Source organism: Pseudonaja textilis, chromosome 5 (genome assembly GCF_049901715.1).
Source record: "Pseudonaja textilis isolate UNSWEBS1 chromosome 5, rPseTex1.2, whole genome shotgun sequence".
In the NCBI taxonomy this organism is placed as follows: Eukaryota; Metazoa; Chordata; class Lepidosauria; order Squamata; family Elapidae; genus Pseudonaja; species Pseudonaja textilis.
Window position 1 is genome coordinate 49,004,914 of NC_141994.1, and position 12,690 is coordinate 49,017,603.

Below are 12,690 nucleotides of genomic sequence, written 5' to 3' on the forward strand. Positions count from 1 at the left end.
TGGGTTGGATGTGTCATGCACTGGCCATGCCCACACTTGGTTTAGTGAAGGGAAAAAAAGTCCCGATACATCATGTGACAAAGGTGCAACTTTCCTGTAAGAAGCAAGGCCTATTTGAAATGGGACCAGTCTGGTTCTTACAATTAGTTAGGAAAAGAATCTGATTTTGTTATCTTTCTCTCTTTTTAGTCATATTTTCTTTTGTATTCTGTTTCTTAAAGTATGACCTATGACTGTCTAATCTTGTATTGCCTGTGTAAAATTAAAGATTTGTCTCTGTAATTGTGTGTATACATGTGTGTGTGTACATTTAATGAGGTGTTGATTGCATTGTTTCCCTTTGCTGCGATGTTACATTTTATATTCACACATGGAAAAATTGTTTAATCCATTTTGATATTATTACAAAGCTATATCATTGTTATTGTTAAACAAGAAAGGATTAATTAAAGCAACTCCCACTCCAAAAGCGAACAGAGCATATCTTGGCACTCCATTTTAGTTGAACGTATCTTTAACACACAGTTTTGCAATACAGCATTTATGGTATTGTAATATATTTAATTTATCAGGTGGTATGCGAAATACTGAACAGTGTAGGGTTTTTTCCCCTAATCGTGACAGAAAATTGTTTTAACTCAGTCACCAGTTTAGAAAATCCAACGATAGTTTAATGAATCACCTCTATGTTTATATACACATACATATGTAAATATATTTAAGAATGAATGAACGTTATTCTCATCCTTATGTGAACTTATTAAAGATAGTAAGTTACTGATATGAGAATCTCATATGAAATCGAGGTTCACTGTGTTCTGGGTGAGGTTCTACACTTCCTTGAAAGAAAGCTTTCCTAGGGTTCTCTTCAGTCTCCTGAATGTCTCAGAGGTTTCCAATGCTATCCACTATCCTACCTTTCTAGACTGACTGATATATTAGGAATTGAGGGCACTGCTCTGCAATTGCTACTCTTCCTTCTTCCCCAAAGGGTGAGGTTAATTTAGTGAATATCACTCCACAAAGGCAGGGCAGATTTGTAGGGTCCCTCAAGGTTTCAGTTTGTCCCTGAAGCCTTTTAAGTAGTAGAGATCATCAGGAGATTTGGAATTAAATGTTATGTTATCAAAATTCTGTTAACAACTCAGATCCATTTTTTTGTGTGCTGCCAATATCATCAGACAATGTCGTGACACTCCTGAATGCTCATCTATATGCTAGGGAGAGAAAATAAACTAAAACTGAATCCAGAGAAGATGGAAGAACAGTTTTTTTTCCAAACGTCATCACTCTGCTAAACAAATAATTCCCTCAACCCTGTCCAACTATTTATTAAGTCTGCATTACTATTACTATCAATCCTCTCATCGTTCCTATCACCCATCCCCACCCTCTTGTGACTGTATGCCTGTAACTTTGTTGCTTGAATCTTTGCAATTTATATTGACTTTCTTAGCATGATTTGATTGCTTATTTGTACCCTATGACTATCATTAAGTGTTGAACCTTAACGAATGTATTTTTTTCTTTTTATGTACATTGAGAGCATATGCACCAAGACAAATTCCTTGTGTATCTAATCACACTTGGCCAAAAAAGCATTCATTCATTCATTCATTCAAATATTGGAGACAATCATAATTCTAGGACTGCAATTGATTCACCTGTTCGAGGTGTCCCCGAAAGAACAGAAATCCTGACTGTGAGTGATTATTCATCCAGTTTCTTTTTCTAATTCTTCAGTTGGAGTCCATGACCACAAATACTTTTTGTGTTGAAGGAGATAACAAGGAGATAACTTTTTTAAAAATTTGGCTGGAGAATCTCTCCATGATCTGTTACTAGCTGTGTCCTTCTGCATAAGAATAACTATCTGAAGGCAATGAGATTATCATAGATTTATTAATCTTGGATTTATCACAACTCCCATTGAAAGCTGAAGTTCTATAGTTGAGACTTCCTGAATTCCAGTGTTTTGCTTGCCCACCAAACATTACAAGAATCAAGCTTAATTCTTTTTTTAATCATAATAAACTAAGCCTATGAAGTTTGGTGAGCCACATGCTCTGGATTTCATGTTTATAGCCAAGTAATAGTGGATAACTGTGGATAGCTACAAGACAGCTGGAAGTTCATGTACCTCCAATACTCCTCTTAAATGGCACCTTAGATTATAAATGTCAGTTTTAGTATCTGTAGAATGAATCTGTGATGCAATCTATTGAACACTGTTTTGGATTCTAGTTTTTAAAAGGCCATGCCCATTCAGTCAGACAGAATGAAATTGCTTATTTTTTGAAAATTTTATTGATTTTTAAAAACAAACATAAACAAACAAAACATAAAACCTCTTTTTAGAAAGCAGCTTGATCCCGGGTTACATCTCTTCGTGCAGACACAAATTCAAGTTCATGCTCATTTTTATATTCCATTCCATATCTTGTTACCATTCTACATTTTCTATGTAGCTTCTCCCCTCTTTCAACTTTCTTAATTTTATTTTATTTATTTCATCTCAATTCAAATCAACATACTTATATTCTTTGTCTGTCCTGTTTCAACTGTCTATTATCTTTTCTCATTAAACAAAATTTCTCCTGTAATCACTGATTGGAGTATGATGCCTTTATATCTTTCCCTTAAAATTATAACACTTAATATAATACATAACTTCCGTTCAGATTCTGCTTGGTACATTCTAAAACTACACACTGTATTTTTTAAAAAAGAAAAAAATATAAATATATAATATAATTAAAACAACAATCCATACCAATTCAATTCTATCATTAATATTATTATACATTTAAATCTTAAACATTTTACACATTACTTTTCAAATAAGTACCATACTTCTATGGGAACACTTATAAACTTTCCATAGTTACTTCCCTCCACTTCACTTATATTTTATAAAACACTGAGTAGTTAAAATGTTCCCATTCCTTCCTAGTTCAATTCTCTCATTTATTTCATTTCATTTATTTTGTTCACAAAAGTTTCACTAAATTACACTGACTATTTTATTCCACTTTTTAATCATAGGTTGTTTCCAATTTTCTAACATTATTTCTATTACAAATATAACAATACAATCTTATGTACCTTTACAGAATCCCTTTTTCAGTTGAATTTTTCACCCATTATCTCTGAATACATCCTGTTTCTTTACATCTTGCTCCAGACCTTTGTAACTTCTCTTCCCTTCCTTCTTCCCTTTCTTCTTCTCTCTCCCCTTTCTACCCCCCTGTCTCTCCACCTCCATTTCCCTCTTCTGTATTCCCCTTTTCTGTTGCTTTCCAACATTATATCCACTTTTCACATTATTTTTCCCTTTTTTGCTGTTTTTTAAAAATCTTAAATTCTCCATTCTCTTTCTCCCCTTTTCTTCCCCACATAGAGTTACTTGTTCATTAAAAATGGCTTCTTCTTTGTCCCAATCTTCTTGTTGCGCAGTCTTTTCTTGTTGTTTCTTGTAGACACCAATCGCCATTTCTAAGAATTGAAAAATGGAGCCAAAGGAGCCCTTCCCTTCTTGTTCCTCTTCTTTATATTTTTTAAATTAGATTTTCAGTTCATCCAGAAGTGATGCCATTGTAGAGATTTTTTTAAACAACCACCCAATTGTTTTTAGTCATTCAAATATAATTTCCAAAAATCCCAGTCACCAAACAATCCAAATACAAACAAGCTGTTTCTTTTAACACTTTCTTCTTTTTTCACTTTCTCTTCCCGGGGTTACTATTTAGTTGCAAAGTTCCAGTTAAAACGTATCTTTTAGAAGTCTTGTTAAGATTTAACTTTAGATTCTTTTGAATTCCAGGCAGACTCCTCCTTCCAAATCCTCCCCTTATTCTTTTCCTCTCCCTTCCCACTTATAGCAAAAAAAGGATTTTTTAGTGTTCAGAAATCTTTATTGTCCCTTTGGCATTTAATTATATTTCCAGTTTAATTACCTATTGGTGCCAAAGCGGATTTTTCCGATTTTTTATTCAGCTCTTCTCGTTGTCAGCATGAGGAAGGAGAGTGAAGAAAAAAAAACTTTCCCTTTTCACTTTCATTCGCTGCTTCTGACTCTTCTTTGGGAGCGATGTTATCTTCTATAAAATTTAAATTCCAGGGTACCTTAGTTGTTGCTTTTTGTCCCGGTCAGCCAAAACTTTCACTTCTCAACTTCCCCCTGCACTTTCTTTTCTGGTTGAGTGCTTCTTTGAGGCGGCCAGAATGAAATTACTTTTGACATTTGCTCTGATGAGTAGGGGTTCCACCTTAGTTATGAGGCATGTGTGTGTCCTGTCTTTTTTCTTTATATAGGAACCTCTCCAGCTGTCTGTAGCCTCCTCATTTCGCACATGTCTGCTGTACTCTGTGGATCACGTGTAGCCTAATATTATCTGGCACATTGTAAAGCTAACTTCCATCTGTTTTTAGCAAATATTTTCTATGCTATTCATTGCATAGACCAATAAACAAGATACAAAATTTCAGATGCAGTTGAAAATCTCAGATGTTCCATATTTGATGTGAGTTTGACCTACACTTGTTAAACTTAAATAAATCCAGCTTTGATTTCTGACTTTTTTTGTCCCTTTATTTTGCAGCTGGAGGTAAGCAAGCAAGAAAGGTCACTTTCCCTTTTCAAGTTAGTGGCTTGTCAATTTCATTTCCTGATTCACCTGAACCAGCAGAAAATTGCTTTGTTAAGGCTGTACTAAGGTTGCTAGGAAATATTTCCCTTGGCTAAACAACACTTTTCACTGAAAAATTGCCTTTTATTTATTCATTTTAAGCCTCGAAAACATTTTTTCTGATTTTGTCTTAATACCATTTTAGACTGAAATAATTCTGAAATTTTTTAAAAGCCCTTTAGTGAATATTAGTAGATGTCTTATTTCTTCAGTTTAGTTTTCTAATGGGTTATTGAATGTTCTGGATGATTAATACTTCTTATGTTGGAAAATTTCCAATTTTTTGAATTATATAAATTAGAAAATCAAGGAACACTTTATGTAATAATGTAGAGAAACTGCATACTTATACTATGTTCTACAAGGCCGAATAAGCCATAAAACGAGAGGTTCCAGAATTAATCAACATATTTAATAGCTTGAATTCGAGTTGCTACTTTCTTTTTTTGCTTGCAGGATGTTCTAAAATACTTAATTCTTGCAATATTTCTATAATTTATGATGGTTATATTATGTTAACATTATTATTTATTTAGTTGCTTATTTATTGGACTATTGACTAGATTCCAGGTAGCTTTTAATGATAAAAGTATAAGAAGTATAAAATATTTACATCTAAGAAAATCAAAATACAACAAATCAAGTCCAGCTATAATCACTGCTGTCTATTACTGGGGACTATCTAGACCAGTGGTCCACAATCTTTCCAGCTTGGTGGACCGGCACGGGGGAAAGGGATAGTTCCATACAAGTGGCAGAGGTGTGCATGCACGTAGCTCCATTTGCACTTATGCAAATGGAGCTTTACACGGGAGCACACTTGTCACCCACATGAGTGAAGCGTTGTGCGTGAGTGCAATCACTTGCTGCTTACATGCCCACCCCTTGTATGGCCTGGTTCTGAATTAGCTGAAGCCTGATAGTGGGCTGTGGTCCAGAGGCTGGGGACCTCTGCTCCAAACTGAAGGTTCTATGATAGAGGATAATTTTCATCCCTTTTCTGAATGACAAACATGTGGAGGTAATCTCATTTCCACTACATAATCTATATTATAATATATCTAACCATCTGTTGCAGTTTATTGGGATATTAATTTGTATAATTAATTTGTATGTACAGTTATTGAGTATGCAGCTTCTTTATAAAGGTTAATATAAGGCTTATATGAGAAATTTTGGTCCTTGAAAATAATCTTGAATTAATTACCAGTTGGTGACATAAGGGAATTATTATTTTAGGAATCAAAGAAAGGAACACTTTTAGGGGATTGGCAACACAAATATTGGATATTAATTCTTGTACAAACACAATTGTATAAAATACAATAAAAAAGAAACAAAAGAAGAAAACTGGTGGAAAGATGCTTGAAATGCATATGAACTTTCAAGTTTTTTTTACTTTACAGCTCTTTTTTTTGAATCACATCTAATATGAATAAGAAAGAGAGCAAAGAAAACAAATGAATCTAGACTTTTCATTCAAAGTTATGATACCATTAAATTTTATAACACAGTTTTACTGAAACCAATAATGATTATCAAAAAATTAATTGATAATGACCATCTAAAACCTGTCGGTTAATGAGCCTAAACCATAGCTATCTTCTTCTCTTAGGTTTTTGAATTTTATGGGCTAGAAAAATCTATCAACATAGTGATAATATTGTTCACTTTTATTCCATCTCCATTTCACAGATATAAACACAGATATCCTAAATGTCAAATTATACTATACTTTGTTGTGAGGAGCGGGATCATTATCCAGCCTCAACAGGCCTAATATGGAAAAAATTACATTTAAAAAACCCCTATCAAATCCACCTTTCAGTTTTAGCACTAATTAGATTCTTTGCTCTCACAACTGTTCTGGTAAAACTATTCCTTAACGTATTGTTAAAAATAGAATAATTGTTAGAACCCTTCTGCTTACAAACATAAATTTGCTGATATCCATTTGCCCTTATCCTCAATTTGTTTCTTTCTTTCAGTTATAAATTTAAAACATTTGCAGATTGTTTTCTATAAGTTTGGCATGCTAGATTGATCCGTCATGTTTATGTACCATTTCTCTTTGTTTTTAATAATCTCACTACTGTTTCATATAGCTTTATTGATGACTTGGATTGGCTCTTTGAAGGTTCTTAGCTGTTTTCCTTGGGGTTTGCTTTGCTTTTACTTTGCCATTTTCTTCTAATATTGTTTACCATTTTAGGCAGTCAGGTGCAGGGAGGAGATAAATGAGTTGGTAATAAATACATAAACAATAATTTTAAGCAATTCAGAATAATTAATACAATTTAATTTAAACCAGGAAAAGAAAGGAAAAGCAGCCACAGATAATTGTAAATGCTCACTAAAAATATGCCTGTAGGAAATTTTAACATAGTTGGTAAGTAGCATTTAAAATGAAGCTGGTTTTCTACTGTCATAAGCAAAAATTTAAAAGACATTAGGACTACCTGATATCCTTCTGCTTAGTGCTTCTTGATTTTCATGCTGATATTGCAATCTGGATGTCCTCCAGACATAACCATTATAACTGAGAATTCTGGGAATTGAAATCTAGGTATCTCAAAAGGTTAGGAAATGCTACTTTAGAGCAGTGTTTCTCAACCCAGGCAACTTTTTTTTTTAAAAAAAATAAACTTTATTGAATTTACAATTAAAGGCATATCGACAATACATACACAAAAAAGAAAAAAAGAACACCCGGCCTAACGAACTGGAAAAGGAAGAAAGGAAGGGGTGTAAAAGAAAGAAGAGATAAAGAAAAAGGATAAGAAATGGAAAGGGTACATCTAAAAGCAAACAATATCCTTTTTGACAGTCTGTAAGATCCATTCCTCCTAAATTAATTCGAGTACGCTCATCTCATCAACTATGCCCTTTATCTTTTAGGCAGTTTATCTCTGGCTTAACCAATTATACCAAGAATTCCAATTATTGTAAAATGTTGAGGACTCTTTGTTTTTTAGGGCTATCGTTAATTTATCCATTTCTGCACATTCACATATTTTCTGGATAACCATTTGTTCTGTAGGTGTATATGATAATTTCCAGCACTGAGCAAACGCTAATCTGGCCGCAGTTAAAATATGGATTGTTACATATTTCATCTTTTTGGATAGATGTTTGTCAGAGATCCCTAATAGGAAGAACTCTGGTTTATATTCTATTTGTTCTTTGGTTATCTCCTCCAACCATTTTCTAATTTTTTGCCAATATTTCTGAGTTTCGTTGCAAGACCATCACATGTGAAAAAAAGGTTCCTTCTATGCTTTTACATTTCCAGCATTTTGCACTCGTGATAGGGTTCATTTTCGCCAACCTCGAAGGGGGCAAGTGCCATCTGTAAAACATTTTATATGTATTTTCTTTATACGCTGCCGATTTTGTAATCTTAATATTTCTGGTCCAAATCCTTTCCCATTCTGATAATGTAATACTTCTTCCAACATTCCTGCTCCAGGCTAGCATATTCCCTTTGACTATCTCTTGCTCTAATTCTACTTCCAGTAAATATTTATAAAATTTAGATATGTTCTTTTTTTTGGTCCTAATAAAATTTTATCTAAGTACTGCGGTTTGCTATAAATTCCAAAATCTTTAGTGTCTTGTTTGTATCTGCTATGAATTTGAATATATAACCACTGATCTATTTTAAATCCCTGTTCCTGTAATTCTTGTCAAGTTTTTAATTTTCCTAGCAGATCTAATAAATCTTTATATTTGATCATTTTTGTTATGTCCAAATTATTGGGATGTACCATTGCCTCCATTGTTGATAGCGAGATCGGAATTTTTAGATAGTGTTTTTTGCATATTTTTTTCCAATTAATTAATAATGAGTCCCTAATAATGTGTCTATGAAAATAAGACTGCTTAGCTTTCCCCACTTCCCATAAGAAAGCATGCCACCCTTAGGCAACTTTTAAGATGTGTGGACTTCAACTTTCAGAATTCCCCAGTCAGAAGCCAGCATGGCTAGCTGGGGAATTCTGGGAGTTGTCCCCACTGCTTTAAATTATCAGGATAAGAAAAACTTCAAAACTACTGCTGTCAGATCTGAGTGGCAAAAATCCAGATGATCATTAGATGCAGCAATAAAAATATAGACAATTCTATTCTTTTTTGCCATTTATCTGTCTTCTGGATTTCTGTAACTCAGATCTGGTGGTTATTGTTCAGTTGCTTCAGGTTGTTAATGACCTGACAGATATAATTTAATTAGATTGTCAGCAGATGCTTCTATGAGTTTTTGTAAACTAATGATTGCATTATCAGCCTCTTTTTCAAATGCCCTTAGGTTTTCATTGACTTCGCCTTTACATTATGTATCCAAAATATTTAAATATTATTTTGACCTATACAGAGCAACCTGGTTTTATTTTATCTAGGACTGAATAATTTGCTCTTTTCGCAGTCCAAATTCATTCATACAATTTTTATACAACATCACATTTCAAAGACATGCATTTCATTCATCTTTCTGACAGTCTAGTTTTTACAACATTACGTATACATTACGATTTGAATACATGTGGTCTTGAGAACATGTACCTCTACTGTCATATATCTTCAATATTTTGTCTAATCTATCAAAGTTTTCTTCTAAGGGTTAGCCAGTTCATTTCCAGTGTGTAGCAATATCTGCAAGGAGCACATTAACTTTGGAAGTCAATATGGACAATAACTACTGTACCTCATATGTAGTGATTTCAGATTAAAATAAATTGCCCCCATTTCAGCAGAAACTACACAGAGATATCCACTGCTTTCTCAATGAAATAAATAGGTCTCAATATGCCTTAATTAGGACTAGTTGGGACATGTTTTATTGTCCTTCATTTCTCAGATTAGTGCAGGTTGTATAAAAGTAGGTAAGAGGACAAGGTCAACTTGGAAGGAAAGTAGAATATTGTTGCCCAATATTAATACTGTTATGTCACTTCTTCACATAGAGTTGTAGTTCCCATGGTGCTTTGTGAATGTAGTTTGTTAAGCAGAGGGCTGGGCCAACAGACCACTCTCGCTGTTGGATCATTAGACTGAAAAGCCAGGATGACAATATTTCACTGAAACTGAATAAAACTATTAAATCCTCTGGTGTGAAATAGATCATTTTAGTTTATAATGTTCTCCACTGAAATCCTAAAGTTCAGATCTTAAGTGTATCTCTGTTGCATGCACTCTTATCAAGACTGTGAATCCTGTCTGCTTCTCTAGCTTTTATTCACACATCAATCACAGATTTAGAAAACACTTCCAGATAGTAATGGTTTACCTAATGATTGTCCAGGTATGGACTTCAATGTATAAGGATTATCAAATCCTTTTTTTCTGTCTTGTTGTTCTTACATAAAACTGATAGAAACATCAAAGTCCATGAAGTAATTTATTCTAGATGTAGGAGTATGAAGAGTTGATAGTCAGTCAACCTCATAAAGATGAGATTTGATTAGATGTTGGAAGCTAGTGTATGTTGTTATACAGAAAGCCAGAGACAAAGCACATGTCGGAATTCTTCACTGGCACTTGCTGGCAAATGGTCAACACCTTTTATTTTTTCAGAAGTCTAGGTTGCTTTCCAGAAATCCTTCTGTTCTAGACTCTGATTTGTTCTGGTTCTTCTTTGCTTGCTCTGAGTTGTCCTTTGGGACAAGCCATTCAATTTTGGGTCAGGAGGTTGGTTCAGAAAAGTTTACTGACAGTGACATCTTCCCCAAACAGGAACACTCTTTGTTATCCCTTTTTATTATGATCTGTTTATTTTTTCTGAGCCCCTAATGATAACTCTTTGTTTCCTCCTGCGGAGGAGGTATCAAGGTTTTTGATACAAGCAGGAAAAGTTCTGCAAGAAAGAAGGACCAATACATCTGATCCTTCCAGCAAGTGAAATATTGTACCTTTTGCAAAAGACTGAGTACAGTATGCAATATCAGAAAAGAAAAAACATTTTGGCCTGGGATTGATATTATTGCTATTGTTGCTATCAATAAATGTACTCTAAAATAGTTTCAGTATCAAGCTTAACTAAAACTTTGCTTCCACCCTTGTATCATTATGTCTGGCAATGATTCTTAAACTGGGGATAATTACTCTAAAGGGGGTAATTTAAGCATATCCAGGGGGATAATGGAGCGATTTCTAATTGCTTGTTTGTGAATTGAAGATCTAGTTTGGAATTGTCGCTACCAAGACATTTGTGTAAAACATGTCGGTTATTTGTTTGTTTTTGTGGGGTTAATGACAATATTTGAGAGTGGGAAAGGAGTAATTGGGTCAAACAGTTCAAGAACCACTCATGTATGGATTTTTTATTGAGTGCGGACACTTTTCAATTTCTCAAATCTGATCTGTTGAAAAACAGGGAAAATAGAACACATACTGCTGAGATACTAGCAATAATATATACTATTAGTGTAGAATTTATTAAATCTGGTCATACCTGCCAATTCCAGATGAAATAAAGATCTGTATTTACAATCATATGGAAATTCCACCAGCTAAAACATTGGAAGGCAATATGATTTATAAATGACGTAACATGAAGCCACTTTCCCAGGTTTCTTTACTTAAAAGCAAGAGAAAGATCAAAATTCTATGTAGAATATTCTATGTAGAATATATATATATATATATATATATATATATATATATATATATATATATTTTCTTAAGTTTTCGCGGGGACTTACATGTATGGTATTCAGCTTTGTTCGGGTATTTTCTCACGTCATTATAGTTGTGCTTTTAAGGTTGTAGCAATATTTCAGCAGAATCTCATCTGCCACCATCAGGCTTCTGTATTGTGCTCATCTGTGAGTCAGACTTCCACAGCCGTTTTAGTTTTAAATTTGGGGCTAGCCTACTGCTGTGCCAGAATGGTTTTTTCTTCATCCTGATTGGTTGGAAGCTTGGTCTGTGTTTATTCGTCTTGGAGTTTGCTGTGTTCTGCTTGATTGGTGTTTCTAATATCTCCTGTCTGTTTTGTGGCTTTTTTTGTCTTGATTGGCTGGCAACATTGTGTTCCTGTATTGGAGGCTTTTAGTGCAGCTTGGCTCCAAGTAAATGGACGGCTATCATTTACTAGGAAGTTAGGTTTCACCTGGGTACCTGGTTGGGTTGTGTTTGAGCTGGAGGTATCAGGGGGATCTGTTTGTGCCCAGGTGTTTGCCTGGCTTGTGGTGTGGAGATTTTTTTGTTTGTGAGTGCAGGCTTCCAAATAATTGACAGTCTGGTGGAATCATCTCTTCTATTCATGCTTTCAGGTCTTGTTTCAATCTCTATGGCTTCTCTGATGATTCTGTGGCTGGAGTTTTCTATAGTGGCTGGGGTTTTGGTACCATTGAAGTTGATGCTATGACCTGTGGCTTTCATGCGTTAGACTAGTGAGGAAGTGTGTTCCAGCTTTTTTACTGCATTTTTGTGTTCATCCAGGTGGGTACTTATTCTTCTATTGGTCTGTCCAATGTATGTGGCTGGGCATGATGCACAGGGACCTTCATATATGCCTTGGTTTTCCAGGTCAGTTTTATCTTTGGGGTTTCTTAGGATGGCTGCTATTTTTCTATCTGTTTTGAAGGCAGTCTTGATGTGATGCCTGTGTAGAATCTTACTGATTTTGTCTGTAGTACCTCTTATGTAGGGCAGGACAGCTGTTCCATAGGTTTGTTCATCTTCTAGGTCTCCATTATGTCTCAGTGTGTTTTTGTGGATCAAGCTGGTGATTTTGCTTTTGTGGAAGCCGTTGGCTGTCAGTACTTTAGTCAGGGTGCATAGTTCAGTATTTATGTGTGTCTTGTCTGCCAGGCGTTTGGTTCTGGAGATTAGTGTTTTGGCCACGGAGTTTATCTGTGCTGGGTTGTGGTGGGATTGAGTGTTGAGGTAGTGGTTGGTGTGGGTTTTCTTCTGGTCTATGGTGTGTCCTAGTATGCCATCTGTTTTTTTGTAGATTAGTACATCTAGGAATGGTAGTTGTTTGTTTGTTTCCATTTCCATG